Raw genomic sequence first — 25,802 nt, 5'->3', positions numbered from 1 at the left:
CACAGGAAATAGAAATTGTGGGAGGGTATTGTAAATCTAAGGAATGAGGAAAAGAATCATAAGCTCAAGGAAGGACACAGTGCTTGCCCCCTTGTTTTTACAACCTGGAGGAGCATGCTAGCTCGGGCATTAGCAATGCCTCTCCCTTAATCACCAGTACACAAAATAGGGAACATGGAAGAAGACGACGGTGACAAGGGACAGTTGGAGGGCACAGATGCCCAAATGATCAATGTCTTACAGGAAACAGAAGGTGGGGATGGAGTGGGAAGGGAAGCTGAGCCAGGACACTCACAGACCTTGTACGAAGAAGAGGGGTAGGGGGCCGAGCACCTCTTGAGTGGGAATGAGGAAGTGAGAGAAGGGGGGGGGGGAATGTGTCAGAGACCATTATAGCTCTCTGCTGGATACACCGTCTATATTTTCAAAAGGGTTCATTACGCAAATGACAAGGATGGTGAAACCAATTGAGTTTGGGGAAGGGGAAGATAGGCTGAACATGAAGGAGAAGTGCAGAGTAATGGGAACTCGGATAGAAAACTTATTCTGCTGACATTGTTAGAAACAAGCTTGTGAGTAAAGAAGGAATTGAATGAACAAACTGTCGGGTGAAATGTGTGGCGCAAGCGTTCAAAACTCCTGGCTTACCTGGGACCTGCGCAGAATCCACGTGTGGCGCACACGTCACTGCGACAACCTGAAAGCTGTGCGCGAGTCACCCAGTGAAGGCGCACAATGTCCAGCGCACACACCTAAAAAGGGGGCGGAACACGTGGAATGGGGAACAACGCATGAAAATGTGGGCGTAATGGGGGAAGTACAGCCAGCAGCAAAATCCCTGCAACGCCCACATGCACGCTAACAACACGTATTCATGGAATTGAACAGGGCAAACCTGCGCCAAAAGACGCGCAAAACCGGAAACACGCCCGCCACGCGAAAGCAGGCGGAAGCGCCCCTGCGCAGCATAAAAGTGCACGCAAACAAACAAGCATATACAGCTACGATGAATGACCCATTTCTCGCAGCAGTGATCGTTGGACACCGCAGGAGGAGGAGGATGGCCAGGCCCTGCATTTTCTTACCCACGACCAGCCTTTTTGGGATGCCTGATGACCAGGTCTATGGCAGGTATAGGTTTCCACCTCATATCATCCTAGACCTGGCCACTGAGTGGGAGGATGACCTCACATCACCCACCTTGTGCTCCCAAGCACTGAGCCCCTTGGAAAAGGTGCTCAATGTCCTGCATTTTTTGGCCACTGGGTCATTTCAGCAGACAACTCACATAGTTGGGGGCGTCTCGCAGGCCACGCGACTGTTGGCAATCATGACTGCACACCCCTCAGTCCGCAGGCACATATACATGCACAGAACACCTGCAGAAAGGCAGGCCGTGGTCCAGGACTTTTACGGGGTGGCACACTTCCCCAGAGAGCTCAGTGCCATTGATTGCACCCATGTGGCCCTACGTCCACCTAGGGCCACTGAGCACATCTATCGCAACCGCAAGAACTGGCATTCCATCAACGTGCAGGTTATATGCGATGCCAAGGGAATCATCACCTCTGTCTATGCAAACTATCCCGGGTCCACCCATGACAGTTTCATATTCAGAATGTCAATCCTGCACATGCATGCGTGTCACACACACACAAATACACAAACCCAACTAATGACAACCATTATCACCCCCCCAGGGGACAGTGTCTACGCTCTGAGCACCTACATGATGACGCCAATACGGAACCCCACCACACCACCCCAGGTAAGATACAATGCAGCCCATATTGCAACTAGGGGCATAGTGGAGCGCACATTCGAAGTGCTCAAGTCATGTTTCTGCTTCCTTGACCGCTCTGGTGGGCAGCTACTATAGCGCCCCCAGTAGTGTGCAGGATCATTGTGGCAGCATGTGTCCTGCACAACATTGCAACCCGGCGGGGCGTACCGGTGGACATGGTGGTGCCCCCACATCCCCAACCACACGCACGGCCGCTGCGCATGGGAGGGGAAAGTGCACGTGGCGAGGCAGCCCGTACCCAGCTTGTGGCTAAATTCTTCACCTAACCCCCCCCCACACAGGCCTGGCACACTCCAGGTGACAATTGATGATGACAAAGGGACAGTCAACTGTCACAACCTTAACACCCTGAGAATGTGTCCTTGAAATTGCAGCATTGTGTGCATCCCTAGCGACTTAAATAAACACAAGCATGTGTGACCAAAAGGCACACATGCAAGCTACAGATTCAACCCCCCCCCATGCAAAACATCACATCCAAATGCTGGTATGTCACGTAAACCTCCCCTAACCCCATGTCACCCACCCCACACACCATGCCATGGCATGCAATGTGAAAAGTACAATAAAAATATCAACACACATGACACAACTGTCACAATGTGCACCGTCACAAATGGAAACCGGCCACAGACAATCCCCTCAGATATGGACTCTGAAGAAAAGAGTGAGCAAAAATAACCAACCTATACTAAAAGTATGTGAATGCATGCCAACAAAGGTGTCAACACCAAAACCTCGAACCCTCGGTGGCATGCATTTCAGGGAATCCCAAAGTAGAAAAGAAAATGCAGGTGCTGCAGGGTTGTCCCCCGCAACACCCCGCTCACTACACAACACAGTACAGTGAGTGGTGTTTGCGGCCTGGAAACACCTGCAGCTGCATAAAAAAACAAAGCAAAAAAATGAGCCTGCGGCGCCAGTTCACGATCACGAACGTCAATGTGAACTTGTGCGGCAGGGACACAGCATGTCTCAGAAGTCAAGTAGTGTGTGCGTGGGAGGATGTTTGGGTGGTGATGGGGGTGGGGGTGTGTTTGCATGGCTAATCAGTTCATGTTAGCATGGGAAATGCATGAACCTTCAGTGTTGCGTAAATTCCCATGTGAACCACTCCATTGTGGAAACATCTGCAACGGAAACATATTGCCGATCCCGTGACACATCATAAGCAAAACCAACACAGGACTACCAATTTACCAGCATAACATATCATGAACACAGGACCCAACAGTGACAATGTCAGACAGTGAGGAAACACCATAGCACAAGTGCCTCAATGTGACATTGCCACCACACTTCCCCCTACCATCATGAGAGTGGCTTCGACAGGTAAAGGGGTCATGGGACCGCATACAGCATTAAGTGCATAAACAATGTATACAGTCAAGGCAATACATGAATCAAAATGAAATCATGCACAGTCAACAATATACTCACCAAAATGCAGTCCAACCATGCATTGGAGAAACCATCATGATTCCCCACTAGGAGTGTATACACATGTTGGACTTGAGACTGGCCACAGATATGACAGAAGTCCAATGCCTCTGTGTAAGTTACTGTCACACGGTGCCATCCTTGCAAGCCCATGGAAAGGGGAAGCAGGAGTGGCATATGTGTTCGGAACCCAAGCCACAAACAAAAACACGAGACAGCCTGTATGGGCCCAGCCGGAACACACAGTGGATGCCATTGGATGCCACATAGCACCACACTGCAACATAAATGCACAATAGACAAAAAATAAAAATGGCCAAAGTGGACCCCCGCACCTCAACACCCACATGCGATGATGTTGATACAAAAAAAATAATTCTCCATGGGTTCTTGGTCTCCACGGCCCGACCTGAGTGGGAGATACGTGGTCGTCATCCCTTGGTTGTACTTCAAGAGGTGCGCGTGGCACAGGTGCCTGACCACGCATAGCCCCAGTAAGCCCCTTGACGGCAGCAAGCATGCGGGCCTGCTGAGCCAGGTTCTGCATTAATATGGAACGGAGGTCGCCATGCAGCACCTCACATGTAACACGGAGTTCCTCCTGCAAGGACCCACGTGTAACACGTGACAGATGGACCTCCTCCCGGCTTGCATGGAGTTCAGCCAAGATGGTTTGTTCCAGCTGCTCCATCCTCTGTTCTGCCCGTGTCCCCTGGCTCATAATGAGTGCACCCAGAGTACTTCTGAGGGAGGTGAAATCTTCCCTCAGGGCTTCCCTGTGGGCCTGTGCCTCAGCAGCAATAGCTGTGCGCAGAGCCACCAGTTCAGCCTGGTGGGTCCTGTTGGAGGCCGCCGTGCCCAGCCTGAGTGAGCGGCATGTGGACTGTGTTGCCTGCTGCTGGAGCTCCACCTGCCTATCGGGGAGAATGGAATCGGCCACACGTTCCATACCTTGAGCCAACATCTCAACCGCTCCCCCCTGTTGCAGTGCTATGGCATACATGGATTGCTCCCACCCAATGTTCCCCGATGGCACACGGCCAACGCGTTGCTGGACACCACACCTGTTGGGCCCAAGGTCCTTGCTGTGGTGGCACTGCCTGTGGCTGCAGGATTGCAGGACATGGATCTCAATGGCTGACCAGAGTACTATGAAGTTGCAGACAGTGTTCGCAGGTGTCAATTGCATCATCTCAGTCAACTGAGACTACAGCAGATGAGAGGGGGACAGTAAGCAGGACAAAAGAGGACCATCACAAGTACATCTATACACGCAGAAGCCACAACACCAGTAGCCTAGCGGCAGGGTGGCTGTAACAGAGGGAGGCCTGTGCTCGACACAGACAAGGGTACCCTAAACATGTGCGTGTTGAGGAAGTGACCCTGAGTGAGCATGATATGGATGACCAAATACCATGAGACGGATAAAATACCGGAGATGTAGTACAATGATTAGCCTGCCACGGACCCATAGGGGCTTGCAAGGAATGCACATGGTCCATGAATGAACACTCATGTCCACTGTGAGTCTGTGCCATCTGCACGGTCCAAGTGAGACACCCTGCATCAAGGACAAAGGAAGTACCCCACAGTACAGGTTTGGCAGGGTTGAAGAGGGAAGTGTGCATGTACACAGGAATGGGGAACAGGCCATCACCAGTAACATGGAGACAGTGAGCTGTAGGGTGGTGGAGAGGCAAGGAAGCATGCCCGTGAGGAGGAGCAGCTTGCAGGGTGACCTCACATAGCTGCCAGTCATGTGGCGACATAGGCCGAGTGTTGAGTGGAACTACACCACAGGCTATATGCTTGAACATGGACAGGAGAGGCCACCAAGTGAATCTCCAGAATGGCTAATTTCCCTTACCTACTGAGTCCCTCAGCAGCTTTGCTGGATTTCTAGGATTTTTTGTTTTTCACCTGGTAAGAGTGTTCGCCTTTTTTCCCACTCTTACATGTGTTTTGCTGTGTGTTTAATATTTTTGTGTTCATAGACTGTGGAGCCTTACCTACTCCACAGGCATCATCATTTTACTGTGTGTTACACAGCACCTTCAGTGCAGTAACACAGGGTTGTCTTTTAGACTTCCCAACTCAGACTCCATTTTCTGGGACTGACTACTGTCTCCCAGAACATATAAAGTTGCCATTACCTTTATTAGCCTCTGTAAAACCACAGACCCAGTAGACCATATCTTACATAGAGTACTGGAAAGGGTTAATACTTATCCCTTTTTGTCTATTTCTCTTGGAGCATGTTTTGCTCCCTTTTCATCAAGACTTGGCTGGTGTCAGTGGTAACTACCCTATTTTTCCTACCACGATTATCTTAAATAACCTTGGTATTGTTGTAGGCTATCTTGGTAGCCTCGAACTTAAACCCGCTAGACCATATATGTTTTATTTCGGTTCCGGCTGGGTTTATTCACCATTTCTTTTTGTAAAAGTCTTTCTCGTGTTTTACTCCGCGTGCCAAACCAGGTTTGGTTCCTTTGTTCACCGTCTTTTTGCGGGCTTCTACACAGAAGCCCTCCTTGGGCGCCTTTATGTCTGGGGGGACTGGATGTGAGGGAGGGGTTTAGGACTCCCTGCACAGGGTCTCTTTGGAGACCCATGTCGCACTCTAAAATGATTGGCTGTGTTGACTGTCCTGGCGGGACAGCCGCCCTGCTGTGTGATTGACAGCCAGGCTGTGTGATTGGGGGAAAACTGCATAAAAAGCAGGTCTCGGGGTCTGGAAAGGCAGAGTCGCCACTGGAACAAAAGAAACGATGAGGAGCTGATGGAAGAGGACCCCTACCACGACCGAACCGCCCGGTGAAGCCCTGCTGCAGGTCTGAATCTTCAAACTTCAAAAACAGAGAAGATCCTCCAGGAATCTTCTTCCCCTGAGCTGGTGGGACCAACCAGTTCGCCCAAACTACAAGCCAGGACTCCCTCGTCTGGTTGAATTTGCTGTACAGCGCTACAGTAGGCCGGATAGCCAGGAAGGTCAGACCTTGCTTGGGTTTTAAGGAGCGCACCTTTTATTTGTTGCTTTGCTCTGATGCTGGTTTCTGGGCAGTGCAGGACCCTCCAGTCTTCCTACTTCATGTCAGTCCGACAGTCGCTTCAGGAACTGCCAGGAACGTCTGCCTCAGCTACAGCTTCTTCTCCATTTAAAGGTACTGTTCCAATCCGGTTGTTTGTTTCGTCCAGCCGTGGTGAAAGTGTGTGAAATCTTTCTCCAATCCGAGGGCTTGTCCTTCTCTGCTCTTTAAACTAACTTTTCTACCGAACAAATTTGTCCGGAACTCTTGGAAAAGACTTAACTGCGAACTACCCTGAACTGTGTGATCTTGAGCAAAAAACTTTTGTCCTATTGACTTTGGCCCTAAGCCTTTTTGATTTGATTCCATCACTGTAGATCCTCTTTCTAGATTGCCCTGCTTACTTACCTGTTGGTGCTGCTCAATTTCTGCCTAACTTTGTCTTTCCCTCCTGTTAGGCAGAAACCTGTGCAGTTCCCTTAGGGACCACTGCAAAAGATTTAAGACTACAGGTGTTTGGCAGTAAACCCACTTGGTAGCAGTCTGTACCACACAGATTCACTTGGTAGCTGTGGCTGAGCAGTCAGACTTCCCTCAAGAAGAGTTAGGCAGTATGCAGAGTATACACAATAGGTACAGGGACACATTAGTACAAACAAACACTGACCAGAGCTTTCGTGTAAAAGTATATAATTATTTATTTAAAAACACACTTGTAGTTTACACTAGCAAAAACGAGGTGAGTAAATTCAGCACACAGTCACTATCATATATATACAACCCTATTCACTTATTAGACAAGTCTTAGTGAGAAACACCACTTATTTTCAGACAGAGGTGAGCGCTTAACATAAGATGACACTCTAATAAGTTGTAAAGAAAGGGAGGAAAAGGGCAGAGTTAAGGAAGCACACAAGTTTCAATACTTCTACAAAGAACCACAGTAAGGCAGGATAGGCAGAGTTCTACTGGAGAGCAAGGAAGTCAATTGCAAGACCCACTCTTGGAGAGAGCAAGCAGAAGGGGTAAAGGTTCACACAGTGGGGTTATGCCCAAAGAGTCTTGTAGATAGTTTGCACAAAAAGGATGAAATTCAAGTCCGGAAAAGTTAGCTAGGTTGCCCCAGGCTAGCCCAGGTTAGAAAGTCGAGGCTTTACTGTCACCCCGAACGATCTGTCGCAAGGGAAGCCAGGCGGGACACAGTACCTTAAGTGTGAAGGGAGCTCCAGCGGGGGCAGTTGTTCCTGGCAGCAGGTGCAAGTCGGTGTTTCGTCCAGAGGAAGAAGAGGTCTCGCCGTGGAGGAAAGGTGAAGGTCGTTGCACTGCCAGAGAAGAAACCAGCCGCGGAGTCCTCCGGTTAAAAGGTACTACCCTTCTCTTCGCGGTAGTGGTAAATTGTGGTATTCCAGTTGCCGGGGTGCTTGGCACGGGCAAGGCGGCCACGAGAGGCTCCAGGAAGGTGAAAAGAAGGCAAAACTGGTTATCCCCACCAGTCAAAGGAAGAAGACTCTCCGGACTGGAGATCTCCTCTGTCATTGGGAAAAGTGGTGAGACGGTTCAGCAGGGCTCCACTAGTGGTGTCATCGTTGCAGGTCGGCTCAGCTTCTCCCTCCTCGGATTCTTAGGTCCTTTGGCGACTTCTGAAGTTCCAGTCCACAAAGCCCTGCTTTTATGCAGCACACCCCCATTCACTCAGCCTAGCTGTCAATCAAACACGCTAAGTGGTGAGCCGGCCGGCTCACCACTTGGGCCAATCACACAAGAGTGCAACTTGAGTTACCAAGGTAACTCAGTCCAGGGTGCCTAAACCCCCTCCCATACCCCCTGTGGTACCCAGACAGAGTGGCACCACATTTGGAGGCTTCTGTGGAGAAGCCCGCCAAAAAGTGGAACAAAGGGCTCGACTTGGGTTGGAGTTACAGAAGAGAACACAAATGCCATTTTAGAATCGAGTTCTGGCAAAAAATACCAACCGGTGAATTAATATTAAATAAATAAACCGGCGGTATGTTCTAGGCTATAAGAATTAAATAATTAAAGTTGGTAGCCTCGAACAATGGGAAAATCCCATAGAGATATATTCGCGGTCGAATATAAAAAGTAGTATCCACTGCCACCAGCCAAAACTCGATCAGGGGGGACGGAGACGTGCCCCCTCGAACAACAGACCCCGGGGCAATCGAATTGTCCCGACCAGTACGTCCACAATATGATGGTTTGTACTGGTTTCTGTTCATAATTTGGGACTAGCAAAGCCAATGGTGACTTTACATGCCCTGGGAGACAGTAGTCAGTCCCAGGGTATGGAGTCTATGTTGGGGGGTCGCTACGACACCCCTGGGTTACGGCACGGAGGGTGCTGTGTAACCCACATCAAAAAAACACATGAGACCCTATGGAGTAAAAGACCCCATAGCCCATAAAACACATGGAAAGTTAAAGGAACACCTCAAATCATGTCTACGAATGGGAGCAAAGGATTCTCACTCTTAGCAGGAGAGAAAAAAATAAACCCCAAAAATCCAGCAAAGCTGCTGAGGGACTCACTAGGTTTGGGAAATTAGCCTTACAGAGAATTCTCCCTAACACTCGCCCCCCCCAGACTAAGGGACAGGAGGATTTAATCCACTCCTGGATGAACCTCATACCTCTAGTCGATGACATACATCCTAGAGAGTCCATCAGCATTTTGATGGTGACACCCTGACCTGTGCTCAATGGTGAAATCGAACCCTTGCAGGCAGATAGACCATCTCAATAGTTTTGGATTTTCTCCCTTCATTTGCATTAACCATCTCAAGGGTTGGTGGTCAGTCTGAATGACAAAAGTAGAACCATACAAGTATGGCCTTCAGTGCCCACACAATAGCAAAGCATTCTCTTTCGATTGTTGCCCACCGTGTCTTAGGATACTTCAGTGTTCTACTGATGAAGCAAATGGGGTGCTCCCTACCCTTCTCATCCAGTTGGCTAAGGACTGCACCTATACCTACATTAGAAGCATCTGTCTGCACAATGAAAGTTTGGTGATAGTCAGGAGCTATCAGTACTGGTGCTTGGCAAAGAGCTTTCTTCAGGTTTTCAAAGGCCTGATTGCATTCCTCATTCCATTTGACCTTCTTAGGGAATTTTGGAGAGGAGATCACATTCAGTGGGGAAGCTATGGTTCCATAGTTCTCGATGAAATTCCTGTAATACCCAGTGAGGCCTAGGAAGGCTCTCACCTGGGTTTGAGTAGTAGGTGTTGTCCAATTTTGCACAGCTTCAATCTTACTGAGCAAAGGCCTTATTTCTCCACCTCCTACCTCTTGCCCAAGGTAGACCACCTTACTCTGAACAATTTGGCATTTACTTGCCTTTATGGTCAGATTGGCCTGTCCAAGAGCCAGCAAAACATACCCTAAGTGGTTCACATGTTCTTCCCAGGATTGGCTGAACACTGCAATGTCATCCAAGTATGCCATGCAGAAGTCTTCCATCCCATTCAGAACCTGATTCACCATTCTTTGGAATGTAGCAGGTGCATTCTTCAATCCAAAAGGCATCACCTTAAATTGGTATAAGCCAACTGGGGTAGAAAATGCAGTCTTTTCCTTGGCATTGTCTGTCAGGGCTATTTGCCAATAGCCTGACGTAAGGTCAAATGTGCTGAGGAACTTGGCTGAACCAAGCCTATCCACCAACTCATCTGTCCTTGGCAAAGGGTGAGCATCAGTCTTGATGACTGCATTAAGAGCTCTATAGTCCACACAGAATCTCAATTCTTTGGATCCTGCCTTTGGTACTAACACAACTGGGCTAGACCATGGGCTAGTAGAGGGCTCTATTACCCCAAGATCAAGCATCTTCTTGACCTCCCCTTTGATGTGGGTCCTGACATTTTCTGACATCCTATATCATATGCTTTTGACTGGCAGACAGTCACCAGTGAGTATATCATGCTGTCCCCAAGGGGTCAAGCCTGGTGAAAATGAGAACAGAGAGGCAAACTGATTTAACATGGCTTTGCACTCTTCTTGTTGCTCAGGTGTCAGATTTGAAGAGAGATTTACTCCTTCAATCTTTTCGTCCAAGGGTAAGCCTCTGAGGAGATCAGGTAGAGCTTCTGTTGAAGCTAGAAGCAAGGCTCCTACTTCAGGTCTGGAGACATACGCCTTTAGTCGGTTGGTGTGGAAGACTCTAGGAGCCTCCTTGGGATTGCCCAAGTCCACCAGATAGTTCACCTCTCCAAGTTTACCCACAACCTTGAAGGGTCCCATCCATTTATCTTGCAAGGCCCTCTGCCTTGTTGGGATCATAACTAGAACTAGCTGGTCTTGAGTGAACTCAACCATGTTAGCCTTCTGGTCGTGCCAATGCTTGACCAGGGCTTGTCCAGCTTTCAGGTTATCACTAGCTTCTGCCATCATTCGGGACATTCTCCTTCGGAGACCTATCACATAGTCAGTCACTCTGACTGGCTTGGGGGAAGGAGCACTCTCCAACCCCTCCTTAATCAGGGCCAATGGACCTCGGACTGGATGGCCATAAAGAAGTTCAAAGGGAGAATAGCCTACTCCCTCCTGAGGGACTTCTCTATTAGCAAAGAGAAGGCACGGCAATAGAAGGTGCCACTTTCTTTTAAGGGGATCTTCTAAAGCGCCTATCATGTTCTTCATGGTTCTGTTGAACCTTTCTACCAACCCATTTTGTCTGAGGGTGGTAGGCGGTAGAGAACTTGTAAGTAACTCCACAGGTTTTCCACATGGCTTTCATGTAGTGGGACATAAAATGTGACCCCCTGTCAGAGATTACTTCCTTAGGAAACTCAACCCTGGTAAAAATACCAAGGAGGGCCTTAGCCACAGTCTGAGCTGTAACAGTCCTCATAGGAATTGCCTCAGGGTACCCAGTAGCATGGTCTACTACAACAAGGATAAACCTGTTGCCTGAGGAGGTTGTGGGGATCAAAGGGACCAACAATGTCAATCCATTCCCTCTCAAATGGGACTCCCACTACTGGGAGGGGCACTAAAGGTGCCACATTCTTGGACCCAACCTTACCAAAAGTCTGGCAGGTCTGGCAGCTCTTGCAAAACTTATCTAACTCAGCCCCCATTTTTGGCCAATAAAAGTAGAGTGAGAGCCTTTCCTTGGTCTTCTTGAAACTCAAGTGACCAGCCAAAGGAATCTCGTGGGCTAGTTGCAAGAACTGTTGTCTGTTTTCTTGAGGTACTACAAGCCGCTTGTAGTCTCCAGGTGCAGACTCAGTTGGTTCACTGTAGAAGAGGCCATCTTCCCAGTGCAACCTATACTTCCCAGGCTCTTGCCCATCAGCTTGAGAAGCTGCCTGTTGGCGAAGAACTTCCAGAATTGGACATTCTCTCTGTCCCTTACTGAAGACTGCCCTGTTGGGTCCACCTTCTGCCAGTAAAGACTGCAGCTCAGGATGGTCAACAGGATCCAGATCTCCAATGAGTTCCTGGCTTTCCACTAGCTCTTCTTCAGAGTCTAGCTCTACCATACAGGGTTGTACCTCCATCTCAGCTTCAGCTGGAGGTGGAGTTACAGGTGTAACTTTGGACAACCTAGGGGAAGTCCTTGTTGGAAGCACTGTAGTGCTTGCTGTTGGCTGTTTCTTGGCAGTCTTGGGTTTCCCCTTTGCTTCTTTTTGTTCATTGATAGCAAGTTGTAACTCCAGTGGAGTAGGAGGGATATCTTTCCTCATCATCTCCTTGGGAGTACCTCTCATGGTTCTCTCCCTTGCAGGTCTGGTGAGCTCCTGTAACCTTTTACTAGGAGGTCTGGGGGTATGTGACACTACTCCGAGAGTTTTCAGGTCATTACTCAACAGAACCCTTCCTGGCACCTCACTTTGTATGCTGACAGATATCTTCACAGACATGTCATTACACTGGATGAGAACTATTAATTGGGAAAGCATCTGCACAGGCCCTCCAGCTAACTTGGTGAGGCGTTTGGGTGCCTTAGCAACATCCTCAGCCTGAAAAAAAGATGTATCCACCACAGTTATGCTGGCCCCAGTGTCCCTAATGGCAGGAGTCTCCTGACCATTCACCTGGACGCTGTCCTTATAATACTCTTTAGTATTATCTGGGATAGAGTTATAGACATCTAAATTCTGTTGTTCACACAGACCCAGAGACACTAAAGAAACACTAGCTGAGACTCCAATGGGTTCATCAGCCAGCAGTAGAAAGTTTCCAGTTGCCATTTGTACTTCCTCCTCTGGAGCAAAGGCTAAGGAGACAAGCTGGACCCCTGAAGGTTTACCCTTACATCTGGGATCTCCTTTCACATGGTCAGACGAGCCACAAAAAACATTTACCAAATGCTTTCTGGAATGGTGGCTTGCTCTGACCTCCTTCTGGTTAACCACCAGAGGGTACACTACTCTGATTTGGTTTCCCTTGTGGTTTACCCTTATTGTTCTGTTTGGGGCCCTCTTTGGTAGTGGAATTATTAGAATTCTCTTCGGAGTCCTTTTTTGGCTGCTTTCCCTCATCCTTTTTCTGAGTTACCCCAGAGTCCTTGTGAGTAGCCCTGTTGGCAACCCACAAGTCAGCAGCCTTAGCTAGTTTCCTGGAATCTAATTCCTTTGAATTAGCCAAGTGCTGTCTGAGCTCAGGAGAGCAGGCATCATAAATTGACTCCAACATTACAAGATTCTTCATTCCCTCATAAGTGTTCACCTTGTAACCCTTAATCCATCCCTCTAAGTTCTTCAAACGTTCACTCACCCTGGTAGTCCAAGGGGTACCATCATGCTTTTTGAGGGTCCTAAACCTCTTAAGGTACTGGGAAGGGGTCTTCCCAAATCTAGCTATCAAAGCTAGTTTCACACATTCATAATCCTTCTTATCCTCCTCCCCCAACTCCATTACCACATCAGTTGCAACAGGGGGGAGCCTAGAGAACAACCCGGAAAGTAACTCATTTCCTGTAATGTTCTGAAGCCCATGATTATATTCAAACAAACTCAACCAGTCCAACACATCCAACTTAGGTTCATACATACCCACCAATTCCTTAGGCATCCGGGGTCTTTTGGGACTGGAACTCCTAGAGGATTCGGAGAGAGAAGCACTTTCCACAGACAATATTTTCATTTCTAGCTCATGGTTGAGCTCCATTTCTCTGAGCCTTAGTTCTTGGTGCCGTTGTTCTGTTTGAGCATTCATTCTTTTGAATTCTAATTCAAGCTTAATTTTTTCTAGTTCCATATATTGAGGATTAAGTGTGGGACCTGTTAAGCTGGCAGGGCAGGTAGAGGCCCAGGGGAGACAACTCTAACATCTTCCTCTTCTGCTTCTGACTCAAAGTTATCAATACTAACATTCATATCAATATCATTGATGTTCTCTACAGTTGCTGGAGTGGTAGGTTCCCCTGAACCACCATCCAAACTTTGGTTTGCTAACAACCTTTCTATTAGCTCCATTTTCTTGCCTTTAGTCGGGAGATTCTTATGCTTACAGAGAACCCTTAAACAATCAGCAGTTTCTGTAGCAAGGGACTCTTGACTATAACTTTCCATAGTTGACAGGTTTTAGAAAATACTTCTTTTAGTGCTAAGCTTTGTGGTTAGTTGCACTAAGGTATCTTTAAGCACACTAAAATGTATACTCAATACAAATCCCACCGCTGTACACCAGTGTTAAGCAGAAACCTGTGCAGTTCCCTTAGGGACCACTGCAAAACATTTAAGACTACAGGTGTTTGGCAGTAAACCCACTTGGTAGCAGTCTATACCACACAGATTCACTTGGTAGCTGTGGCGGAGCAGTCAGATTTCCCTCAAGAAGGGTTAGGCAGTATGCAGAGTATACACAATAGGTACAGGGACACAGTAGTACAAACAAACACTGACCAGAGCTTTGGTGTAAAAGTATATCATTATTTATTTAAAAACACACTTATAGTTTACACTAGCAAAAAACGAGGTGAGTAAATTCAGCACACAGTCACTATCATATATATACAACCCTATTCACTTATTAGACAAGTCTTAGTGAGGAAACACCACTTATTTTCAGACAGAGGTGAGCGCTTAACATAAGATGACACTCTAATAAGTTGTAAAGAAAGGGAGGAAAAAGGCAGAGTTAAGGAAGCACACAAGTTTCAATACTTTTACAAAGAACCACAGTAAAGCAGGATAGGCAGAGTTCTACTGGAGAGCAAGACCCACTCTTGGAGAGAGCAAGCAGAAGGGGTCCAGGTTCACACAGTGGGGTTATGCCCAAAGAGTCTTATAGATAGTTTGCACAAAAAGGATGAAATTCAAGTCAGGAAAAGTTAGCTAGGTTGTCCCAGGCTAGCCCAGGTTAGAAAGTTGAGGGTTTACTGTCACCCCGAACGATCTGTCGCAAGGGAAGCCAGGCGGGACACAGTACCTTAAGTGTGAAGGGAGCTCCAGCGGGGGCAGTTGTTCCTAGCAGCAGGTGCAAGTCGGTGTTTCGTCCAGAGGAAGAAGAGGTCTCGCCGTGGAGGAAAGATGAAGGTTGTTGCACTGCCAGGGAAGAAACCAGCCACGGAGTCCTCCGGTTAAAAAGTACTACCCTTCTCTTCGCGGTAGTGGTAAACCGTGGTATTCCGATTGCTGGGGTGCTTGGCACGGGCAAGGCAGCCACAAGATGCTCCAGGAAGGTGAAAAGAAGGCAAAACTGGTTATCCTCACCAGTCAAAGGAAGAAGACTCTCCGGACTGGAGATCTCCTCTGTCATCGGGAAAAGTGGTGAGACGGTTCAGCAGAGCTCCACCGGTGGTGTCGTCGTTGCAGGTCGGCTCAGCTTCTCCCTCCTCGGATTCTTAGGTCCTGTGGCGACTTCTGAAGTTCCAGTCCCCAAAGCCCTGCTTTTATGCAGCACACCCCCATTCACTCAGCCTAGCTGTCAATCAAACATGCTAAGTGGTGAGCCGGCCGGCTCACCACTTGGGCCAATCACACAAGAGTGCGACTTGAGTTACCAAGGTAACTCAGTCCAGGGTGCCTAAACCCCCTCCCACATCCCCTGTGGTACCCAGACAGAGTGGCACCACTTTTGGAGGCTTCTGTGGAGAAGCCCGCCAAAAAGTGGAACAAAGGGCTCAACTTGGGTTGGAGTTACAGAAGAGAACACAAACGCCATTTTAGAATTGAGTTCTGGCAAAAAATACCAACCGGTGAATTAATATTAAATAAATAAACCGGCGGTATGTTCGAGGCTATAAGAATTAAATAATTAAAGTTGGTAGCCTCGAACAATGGGAAAATCCCATAGAGATATATTTGCGGTCGAATATAAAAAGTAGTATCCACTGCCACCAGCCAAAACTCGATCAGGGGGGACGGAGACGTGCCCCCTCGAACAACAGACCCCGGGGCAATCGAATTCCCCCGACCAGTACATCCACAATATGATGGTTTGTACTGGTTTCTGTTCATAATTTGGGACTAGCAAAGCCAATGGTGACTTTAAATGCCCTGGGAGACAGTAGTCAGTCCCAGGGTATGGAGTCTATGTTGGGGGGTCGCTACGACACCCCTGGGTTACGGCACGGAGGGTGCTGTGTAACCCACATCAAAAAAACACATGAGACCCTATGGAGTAAAAGGCCCCATAGCCCATAAAACACATGGAAAGTTAAAGGAACACCTCAAATCATGTCTAAGAATGGGAGCAAAAGATTCTCACTCTTAGCAGGAGAGAAAAAAATAAACCCCAAAAATCCAGCAAAGCTGCTGGGGGACTCACTAGGTTTGGGAAATTAGCCTTACAGAGAATTCTCCCTAACACCTCCCTTTTAAATTTCTGGAGTGCCATTTTGCTCCCACTTCATTTGTGAGCTTAACTTGTCTGGAATCTATTGGGAGTGGTGTGGTGTATTAAGAGTGTGATTTTTAAACTGCTTTACTTTGTGAAATGTTATACAACTGATGTGTAAATAAATGTATATTCTTTTACTCCGAAACCTTGAGTCAGTGTTTGTTTGTGTAACTATTGATACTGTTCACTTGCTCTTGAGATAAGTCTGGCTGCTCAGCCATCACTACCACTTTTACTGTGTAGTACAGGCTTGTACCAAAGGTGTATTTGTACTGTCACTTGTAGTCTTAATTGTGTGTGGTGTTCCCAAAGGGTACTGCATATAATTCTGCCTAACACATGTAAGTAGGGTGTATGTGTGCAGATGGGGACTGCCCCCGTGTGCAGCACATGGCCTGCATGCAGACTGCATCACTACAAGCACGCATCAGTCAAGCACTGCATGTGTCACACATGGCACTCATGAATACATAGCCTGTACTGGCAGTCAATCACAACACATCACACAAGCTACACACACATGGGCTAGACACACAAGCATCGACACTCACCGGACGTTGCATCATAATCCGGCATCTCTCCCACTCCCTGCACCTGTCCCTGATCAATGAAGTCGGCAGCGATTTCCTCGTGCGGAATGAGTTCATCCTCCTCTGGTGGTGGCCCACTGTCAGTCACCAGAGTCAGGGACTAATTAGAGGCCTGCTTTTGTTTTGCACAGCGTCGGAGGTCAGTACAACGCTTGTAGCAATCCTGAGCTGTGCGCCTCTGATATCCCATGGCACTGACACTATCCGAAATGAGCTGCCAGTGGACCTGACGCTGGGCAGGCGTAGTATGGCAACCTGAGCCCACCAGCATATCGTGGTCGTGAGCCAACACGTAGTCCACAAGGAAGCCCAGTTCCTGTTTGTTGAAAGGCTTCTTCCTTGCCGGAGGCCGGAGCTGTGTCTGGGGTCCCAGCCTCTTGCACAGAAGCACACTTCCTCCTCTTGGCCGGTTGTGCGGACCCTGAGTGGCTAATGCCGCTCCGGTCAGTAGGGGCAGTGGCGATGGTGGACTGGCCAATGGGAGTAGGAATAGGCATGAGGACGGAAGGCCTGGATTGTGTAATTGGCTGCTGGGTGCTGCTGCCAGGACCCAGTGGCACAACTGCCTCCGTGCCAAGGGCTGTGACCAACACAGTCCTGGCTGGAAGACTCACTGCCGGGGTGGTGTTGGCTGAAACTGCCCCTGCAGCACCCACCACCTGGCTGGTCGGGGCAGCAGATGTCACCACTGCCACAGATACATGTGCCTTGGTGACAGCTATGTTAGGCACATGTGCCTTGGCCTTCCCCACCTGAAAATCTGCCTGGGATTCCTCCTGTGCCAAGGCAGCCTGCGCTGGCTGACCACGAGCATGGGTGGTGGTTGCCGCAGCTGCACCTGCAGCTTCCACTACCTGGTGGTCCGTGCAGATGACACTGGCTGTGGGGTCAGATGTGCGCCAGGGATGACTGCAGCAGCAGCCTCTCCCTGAGCCGATGGGGGGGTGGCATGGCTGTTCCAGCATGTGGCTGGACATCCTGCCCCTGCGGAACAGCCTGGCAACGCCCCCTCCGCGTCTCCCTTGGCCTCCCTGGATTCCCTGGCCACCCCGGCCCCGTGCCCCACCACGCCCAACCCTGGGAGGTCACCCAGCTTTGCCGCCCTTCTCTGTTGGTGGCCTCCCAACCATGGCACAGATGGACTATTGCCAATGGGAGGGGCACACAAACTTTTCCTGGGCAATTGGGGTGAAGTGGGCAGGGTACGTGATGTTAGACGCACCCCTGTGCTCCTGCAAGGCTGTATGTGACCCCTGCTGAATAAAGACGGGTCATGCAACGCTCAGGCACCCCAAAAAATGATAATAAAGGTGCACGCAACCCCCGGTAGCCCAAGTGCGTGGAATAAACCTCCCCCAGTATGCTGTGGCACCCAGGGACACAAAAAAAGCATACGCGTGGAACACGCAGGCTACTCTGACCTCAAAAATGGGGTATGTGACACACATGGGGGACCACAGTGGGAAAAAAGCATGCACGACTCACCGTCTGCCTTGTGTGGAAAAGAAAAACACACAAGTGTGTGCGCATAGGCAACTCCCCAGCCAAAACAAGAAGTACGAACTTTAAGCGCTGTGAAGATGTTGTGTGTGAACCCACAAGTAGCAGAAACACACGCGTCAGACTCCACGAAAAGCACGTACAGCGAACTGCTGTGCTGCGTGGACCTTTAACCCCTGCCGAAGGCAACACCCGCGCACGTCACATCACTTACGTGCTTACGTGCTAGGGGCCTTTCCTCGAATGACACACTCACATGCTGTTTTTTCACGTGTAGACTCACTCTGCATCAAGCTGGCGATGCCACAACACACAGAAGACCACACTACTGCCCAGAAGGCCATTTACCCGCCCTCTGGGGCCCCGAGCAGCCTCCTGAAAGCCATCTGCTGCTGCCAGCCTGCCTGCTGCCAACGTGCCCTGCTATTTGGTGCCTGCACAGTAGCCATTGCCAGAGATCCTGTTCCTGAGACCACCTCTGCTGACCCAGAAGACTCCCAACTGGTGTACCATCGCTCCACAGCCCAGCCCCAGGACCAAGTTGCCCACCAACACCTGCCTCGGGGGTTGCCATGTCCGACTCAACTCCATCTGGGGCCAGTGGCAACCCCCAGTCAGAGAGGCAGAGGGCTGCCAGCTTCACTGAAAATTAAGTTGGCATCCTGGTGGAGCGAGTCCTGGGGAATTATGATGCCCTCTTCTCAAGTTTGCGCCTCGACAGGGTTGGACGGAGGAGGATCTGGAAGGACATTGTGGATGCCATCAACGCGGAGGGGGTGGCATCCCGCGACTACAACCGTGTCCTGAAGTGATGGGAGGATTTCAGGTCCAGGGTCCTCAGGAAGGCCTGGCACCTCGTTGAAGCTTGTGGAGGAGTGGGACGCCGGGACCAGTTGACCAACATCCAGATGAGGGTCCTGGAGCGCATACACCCAGCGCTTCACCACCATGTCCTCGAAATGCAGACCCGTCCGGAGTCAAGTGGTAAGTGTCCATGCGTTCATCTCCATTGTAGTGCATGTTGAGGTGTGTCAGGTGTGTGCACCTTGGATGTATGTCTGGCATGCCCCATTTATGGATGTCTGTGTGCAGGGACAATACAGTGAAGCATGTGAGTCCGGTCAAGCGTGTGCAACGACAATGGTGTGTGTGTTGCCATGCATGATGTGCACCTGCATCTGACGACACACACATGATTGCATGCATGTGTCTGTACTTGGCCATGTCTGTTGCGTGAATCATGGATGCTGATGTCACCCTCATGGACATGCATGGTGTACATGTGCATGTTACTGTGTGGTGAGTGTGTGACTGGAAAACGCCATGGATGCATGACCCGTGCACATCTCGATGCGTGCATAGACTGTTGTGGCCTAGCTGTCCATCATTGCACTGTGATGGGAGGTGGACACGGACGGATGCATGACTGATGACTGTGCGGTGGTGTATGTGCATGTGTGTTGCTTGCAAGGACCCGTGTGTTGTGGGTGGTGTTGATGGCTATGACGTACGACAGTGCCACTCATGTGCATTTGCTTTGTGTCTAGCAGACTTTGGTTCAGTACCCTGATGTTTGTTTTCAATCTCTCCCTTTCCACAGCAGCGAGTGAAGAAGACGGCAGAGATGGCGCTGTGGAGCAAAGCAGTGGGGATGCCTCCACCGGCCAGAGATGCAAGGCCCAGTCACCCTCCCAGATTATACCATCTTCCGGGAGTGAGGTGACTGGTGCCGCGTCCGCCACTATGGCCGCAACTGCCGAGGGGAGGCCCAAGAGGCCAAGGTTGGAAGTGGGCTCCTCAGCAGCGGAAGGGGCAGATGAGCCCCCACAGGGGCAGGACAATGCGGAAGACGTTGCAGAGGCATCCAGGTTGGTGTTGGGTGAGGAGGAGGCCGCATTTGACCCACACATGGGGCCTGGTGGGGGTGATTCCACTGGTGCAAGTGATGCAGTCCAGAGGCAGGCGTAGGAGGCAGCACAGGTCACTGCAGAGGTACCTGCGCGTAATCCGGTCCCTGATTCTGCGACTGCATCACTCTGCACCGGCACGGATGCCTCAGTCCAGGCTCGTCCACAGCTAGGTGAAGTGTCCACATCAACTAACCTTCCTCTACGTGCGGACGAGGCAATCCGTGACTGGGTTGAGCCTGTCCTAGTTGGTGTCGCGATGCGCACACGCGTGATTCGTGATGATGTGCGTGATTCCAGGCAGGACAACGCACATCATCATGAACAGCTATGTGCCATCCAGAACTGGCTAGGATGGCTCATTGTCGCCGGGTTCCTCCATGTGCTGGCCGCACTTGCGACCCTCTCCTCCTCTGCACCCACTATGCGCCAGTCGTCCTCCATGCCATCTTCCGGCCCAGATTCCACCAGGGCATCCTGTGGACCTGCCTCATCCACCACGGCCAGGCTGGTGGAGATCACATCCCTGCCACAGTCGGGAGTCGGAGGTTCAGCAGAGGTGGTGACCCCAGGCACAGGAGCCATGGCAATGGAGGTTGTGCAGGCACCTTCTAGCTGGGCACGTCCACGACAGCCCTGGGTGTTGTCAACGTCCCGGAGGCAGTCGTGGTGGTACAGGCAGATGACATCAAGGCAGCAGCAGCAGGCTCGACATATGAGGCGTCTGGACTCGGGGCCTACAACATCACGGGGGAAGGCATCGGCCAATGGGCAGGAAGACCCTGGCCAATGTGTGTCTTCTGTGTGGCAGCGGATGGACCAGCAAATGGAAGCAGAGCGGCGGTGGGCAGAGAGGGCACGGCTCACCATGGTCATGGTGGAGAATTCCATGGGGCGGGCATGGAGGCGGGCAGAGTTCCTTGAGGAGACTCGCAGGGAGTTGGTGGAGAGCATGGCGGCGTCCCTGCGATCTATCGAGGATAGGGCACAGTGCCGCCTCCAGGCCATAGACACAGAGTTCGAGGATGCCCTGGCTAAAGAACTTGACAACAAGAGTGAGCCATACGACTAGCCTGCTGCCATTGTAAATAGTTACTTAGTGTTAGGTTTCCTTTGCTTTTATTCTTTTTTTTTTTTTTTTTGGAGGACCCGGACATTACTCCACTCTTTTGTATATAGTTGTTTTTTGTAGGTTGTTTGTTGGACCAATCTGTTTTTTGGGAACATGGACCCTTCATCATTTATTGTGAATAGTTTTTTCTTTTTTTTATTGCCCATGGAGTAATGGTTTTTCCTTGTTTCTTTTTGGGATTCCTGGACTGAGTACATTGTTTTGGACAAGGGCATTTTTCATGATTTCTTTTTGTGGTGTTTTATTTAATTTTGATTTTGGCATTTTGATTTTTTTACGTTCATTTCATTTGCATTCACAATTTGTATTTGTGTTTCGTGTATTTTCATTATTTACAATACATTTACATTTCTTCAAATCAAAGTGTTGTCTGCTCACACTTTTTTGTTGCATGTGTCGATCGCCATTGGCTCAGGCATGTGTCACTGCTGTGTGGCTTTGTTGGACATGTATTTGCATGCATGCAGGTGGGCTTCTGGGTATGGCATGCCATGGCGCCAGTACTGTGAGGTGGGGCAAATGGGTGGGTGTGTAGTTGCATGGGGTGGGCAGCGTGTTTGGCCATTTGGGTGGACATTTACTACATGTTTTTATGTTGTGACTATGGGCCTCATTACACGGATGGCGGAGAACCATGGCTCTATTAGCGCCATGGTTCATGCCCGTAAAATACCGGCACCGCCTTGGTGGAAAGAGGAATTACCGCCCCATTCCAAGGTTGGCGGGGCGGTAATTCCCCCTTCCACCATTGCCCTTCCCCATTCCCATTTTTGGCCCATAGGGCTCAATGGGAATGGGGAAGGCGCTAATTGAGGTACCACAAATTGCGGTACCGTAATTAGCTCCCTGGGTCCCTTTGCGGGTTGGTTTTTAACGCCTGGCAGGGACCTCGTAGTAAGGCGGTAAGGATTTACCGGTACCGGTATTTTACCGGTACCGGTAAATCCTTACCGCCATCCGTGTAATGAGGCCCAATGTGTTGGGGGGGACATGAGTCGGGGCCTGCTGGCAAGTTGCCATCAATGGTGGGGTGGGGAGACATGAGTTGGGCCCTGCTGGTAGATTGCCGTCACTGGTGGGGTGGGGGACATGAGTCGGGGCCTGCTGGCAGGTTGCTGTCACTGGTGGGGTGGGGGGGACATGAGTCGGGCCCTGCTGGCAGGTTGCCGTTACTGGTGGGGTGGGGGGGACATGAGTTGGGGCCTGCTGGCAGGTTGCCGTCATGGGTGGGGTGGGGGACATGAGTTGGGGCCTGCTGGCAGGTTGCCGTCACTGGTGGGGTTGGGGGGACATGAGTCCGGCCTGCCTGTGGTGTATGGTGCCATGTGAGCTGCCTGCGGGCATGCTCCTGGGTGTTGGTGTGGTCCCTTGTGGTGGGGGCTGCCTGCAAGCATGCTCCCAGGTGTTGGGGTGGTCCCTTGTGGTGGGGGCTGCCTGCGGGCATGCTCCCAGGTGTTGGGGTGGTCCCTTGTGGTGGGGGCTGCCTGCAGGCATGCTCCCAGGTGATGGTGTGGTCCCTTGTGGTGGGGGCTGCCTGCGGGCATGCTCCCAGGTGTTGGGGTGGTCCCTTGTGGTGTGGGCTGCCTGCAGAGTGTGTTGACAGGGGCTGCCAGCACGCACTGCACTCTTCACACAATTTGGCTGGCGCCAGCGGAGTAGGTGTATTCAAGGGGGTGTGCGTGGAGATTTTCACGCGATTTGGTTGGCGTGAGGGGGTACGCATATTCAAGGTATGTGTAAAGACTGGAGGGGGGTGTCTGTACTCCTGCTCTCTCTATGGCAGAGGAGAGGCACAGAGGACCTCAGCCAAGATTCTCTATTATTGGTAACTTAGTTGAGCAATCAGGCCTAGCTTCTTAGGAGGTGATAGGGCTGGTTCCTAAGTACAGTGTAGCCCCCAAGCACCCACAAGCGAATGTCCAGATTGTTTTAGTTCAAACGCAGTCTTAATATATTTAAGGTTCAAAGTTATATACACCATCGCAATAACTTACTTTGTGCTCAGTTAATCTACAATGGCAAATATATACAGTTCTAAGTGGTACCACAATTATTATCAGATTTCATTAAAGTGCATCAAATGTACTCTGGTCAAATGTCACCCAAATCAATTAATCAAGGTAACCAACAATAGACATAGGAGGAAAGCAGTTGGTTAGAACAATTGGCAGAATACTGGCCCCTACCACTAGACACAGCTCTCTGTGGAGATCCCCCCACCTGGGCAACATGTAAGGTAAAGCTATACTACAAGCCCAGTCCATATATTGTTCAATTAGTCTTATCCCCTTCTAAAATGTTTCTACCACCCCAATGTACCTGGAATAGCAGAGTTCCTCGAGGAGGCGTCGAAGGATCCTTCTTGAGTGACTCCCTTTAAAGTAGGAGCCACGGATCATCGAGGGGCCTCGAAGAAAGTGAACTCGGTGTCGAGAATCCTCGATAGAAGTTCGGCGGCATCGAGGCAGCAGCTTCAGTCCTGGCAGTGCTTGTCTACGACGAGTCGAAGACGTCCTGCAAAGGAAGAGGCGTGCGGGGCACCACGATGTCGATCGTTCAGGACCGCAAAGAGTTTGTAAAGAACTTTGGCCCAGCAAGGGCGTCGAGTCGTCCGGTGTCTCTGCGGTCTTTGGGTGGCGGGAAACCCACCAGCGGATGCTCCTCGGTGCGTCGACGGCCTGGTCTTCTTCGGTGGGATAAGGTGGTCAGTGGTGCAGAAGAGCGCGTCCGGGAATCAAATGTCTTAATTAATGGAGCATGCGGCTCCGGTCGTCGATGGCACGGCGTCAATCGGTCCCCGCTTCTGGGCAACACAGCTTCGACGGGCTTCCAGCGGTTATAGCAAACCTGCGAACCCTGGTCAACGACAGTGGACGGAATGTCCGGTTCTTATCTTCGTTCTCTTCGGCGGTCCCCATCTCCGGTCGGCAGCCTGTTGAGGGTCTGACTTCCAGGGAGCTTCGGCAAAGGTTAGCAGTGCTCGATGGTCCCTCGCAGCTCCGGAAGAGGGCGCCTTACTAGGTCCTCTCTTGAATCAGTCTCAACGTCACGGCGGCTTTCAGATTGCGGTGGGGGTAACAGCAGTCAACCTTCTTCTTCAGGCTTGGCTTCGAGATCAAGCATCAGTTTCGACTTCAGCATCTGAACGGCATCAGTTTCGATGTCAGTTTCTACTTCAGCTTCTGAACGAATTCTAGCAGTGAGAGGCCCCCATATATACTAGTTGATCTCTCATTCATTCTGATGGGTCACACTCGGGCAACCAATCACTCAGAAAGGCATTCAGCAGTAGGTCAGCCAATCAGGCATACAGTGCATTCAGGCCATTCTCCTCCCTCTCAGACACTCACAACAAGGAATGTGTATTGGGACAAGTACCCAGCCATTCAACACTACACACTCAATGCATAACAGTATCGGGCAGGGCTGTCTCAGTCATTGTATTTCATACTAGAAACCAGACATCCACAACAAGAAGTGCATATTGGTCACACACTCCATTCACCCAGGTCCCACCCACAGGGTGTACCCACAACATACAGCCACTGGGAAGGCTCCAGCCAGTATGGCCTGGACTTCACAACAACACCATATATGGAACTTCCACCCAACAGCCAGTCAGGGGGAAGGGACAGAGTCAGGGCTTCCCAGGACTTTGGGAAAATAAGGTAACAGGCAATAGAAAGCAAGATGCCACAGGGACCATCTTGTTTCCTATCGGGAATCAACTGATTCCAATGGCACGGCCTGGGTATCCTCAAAATGGAGGATACTCAGAGCACCTGTCAAATTCAGCATGGAGCTGCCACCAGCCCATACCCTGCTCTGTGGGCCACACACAGGTGCCCAAAAACATACACTAGGGGCAGAGGGTTGTACCCCCACCCATGGGTACCATAAGGGTATCCCATGGGTCTGTACACCAAACCAAAAACAGGAAGAGCTACACTGTCAGGAGTCCCACAGGGACTCCTGGGCAGAAAACAATACAGAACACAAATGAAAAAGGACTACAGGACAAGGACAGGCCAACATACCTTCTGGAAAGGCCCTCTGCATTATCGTGACTCTTCCCTGGTCTATGCTCTATGGTGAAGTCTAGCCCTTGCAGGCTATTGGACCACCTGAGCAGTTTCGGGTTCTCACCTATCATCTGCATAAGCCACTTCAGGGGCTTATGATCTGTTTGGACCTTGAAGGTAGATCCCATAAGGTAGGGCCTAAAACACCTAAGGCTCCAAACTATGCTGAAACATTCCTTTTCAACAGTAGCCCACCTAAGTTCTCTACCCTTGAGTTGTCTACTGATGAATATGATCGGATGTTCCCTCCCTTTGTCATCTAACTGGGACAAGACAGCTCCAATTCCGGTGTCGCAGGAGGATAAAGGGTTTGCTGTAGTCAGGCACACACAACACAGGTGGCCTATACAGACTTTCTTTCAATCCATCAAAGGCCCTCTGACACTCTTCAGTCCAATTAACCTTCCTAGGTTGTTTGGGTGAAGTCAGAGCTGTCAGAGGTGCAGCTATGTGTAAAGAAAGTGCTCACACAGCATGAACAGGAACATAGGTTTATTCCAGACCGACGT

Source organism: Ambystoma mexicanum, chromosome 6q, assembly GCF_040938575.1.
Source record: "Ambystoma mexicanum isolate Mex_15411 chromosome 6q, UKY_AmexF1_1, whole genome shotgun sequence".
In the NCBI taxonomy this organism is placed as follows: Eukaryota; Metazoa; Chordata; class Amphibia; order Caudata; family Ambystomatidae; genus Ambystoma; species Ambystoma mexicanum.
Note: the sequence above shows the minus strand (reverse complement) of the source record.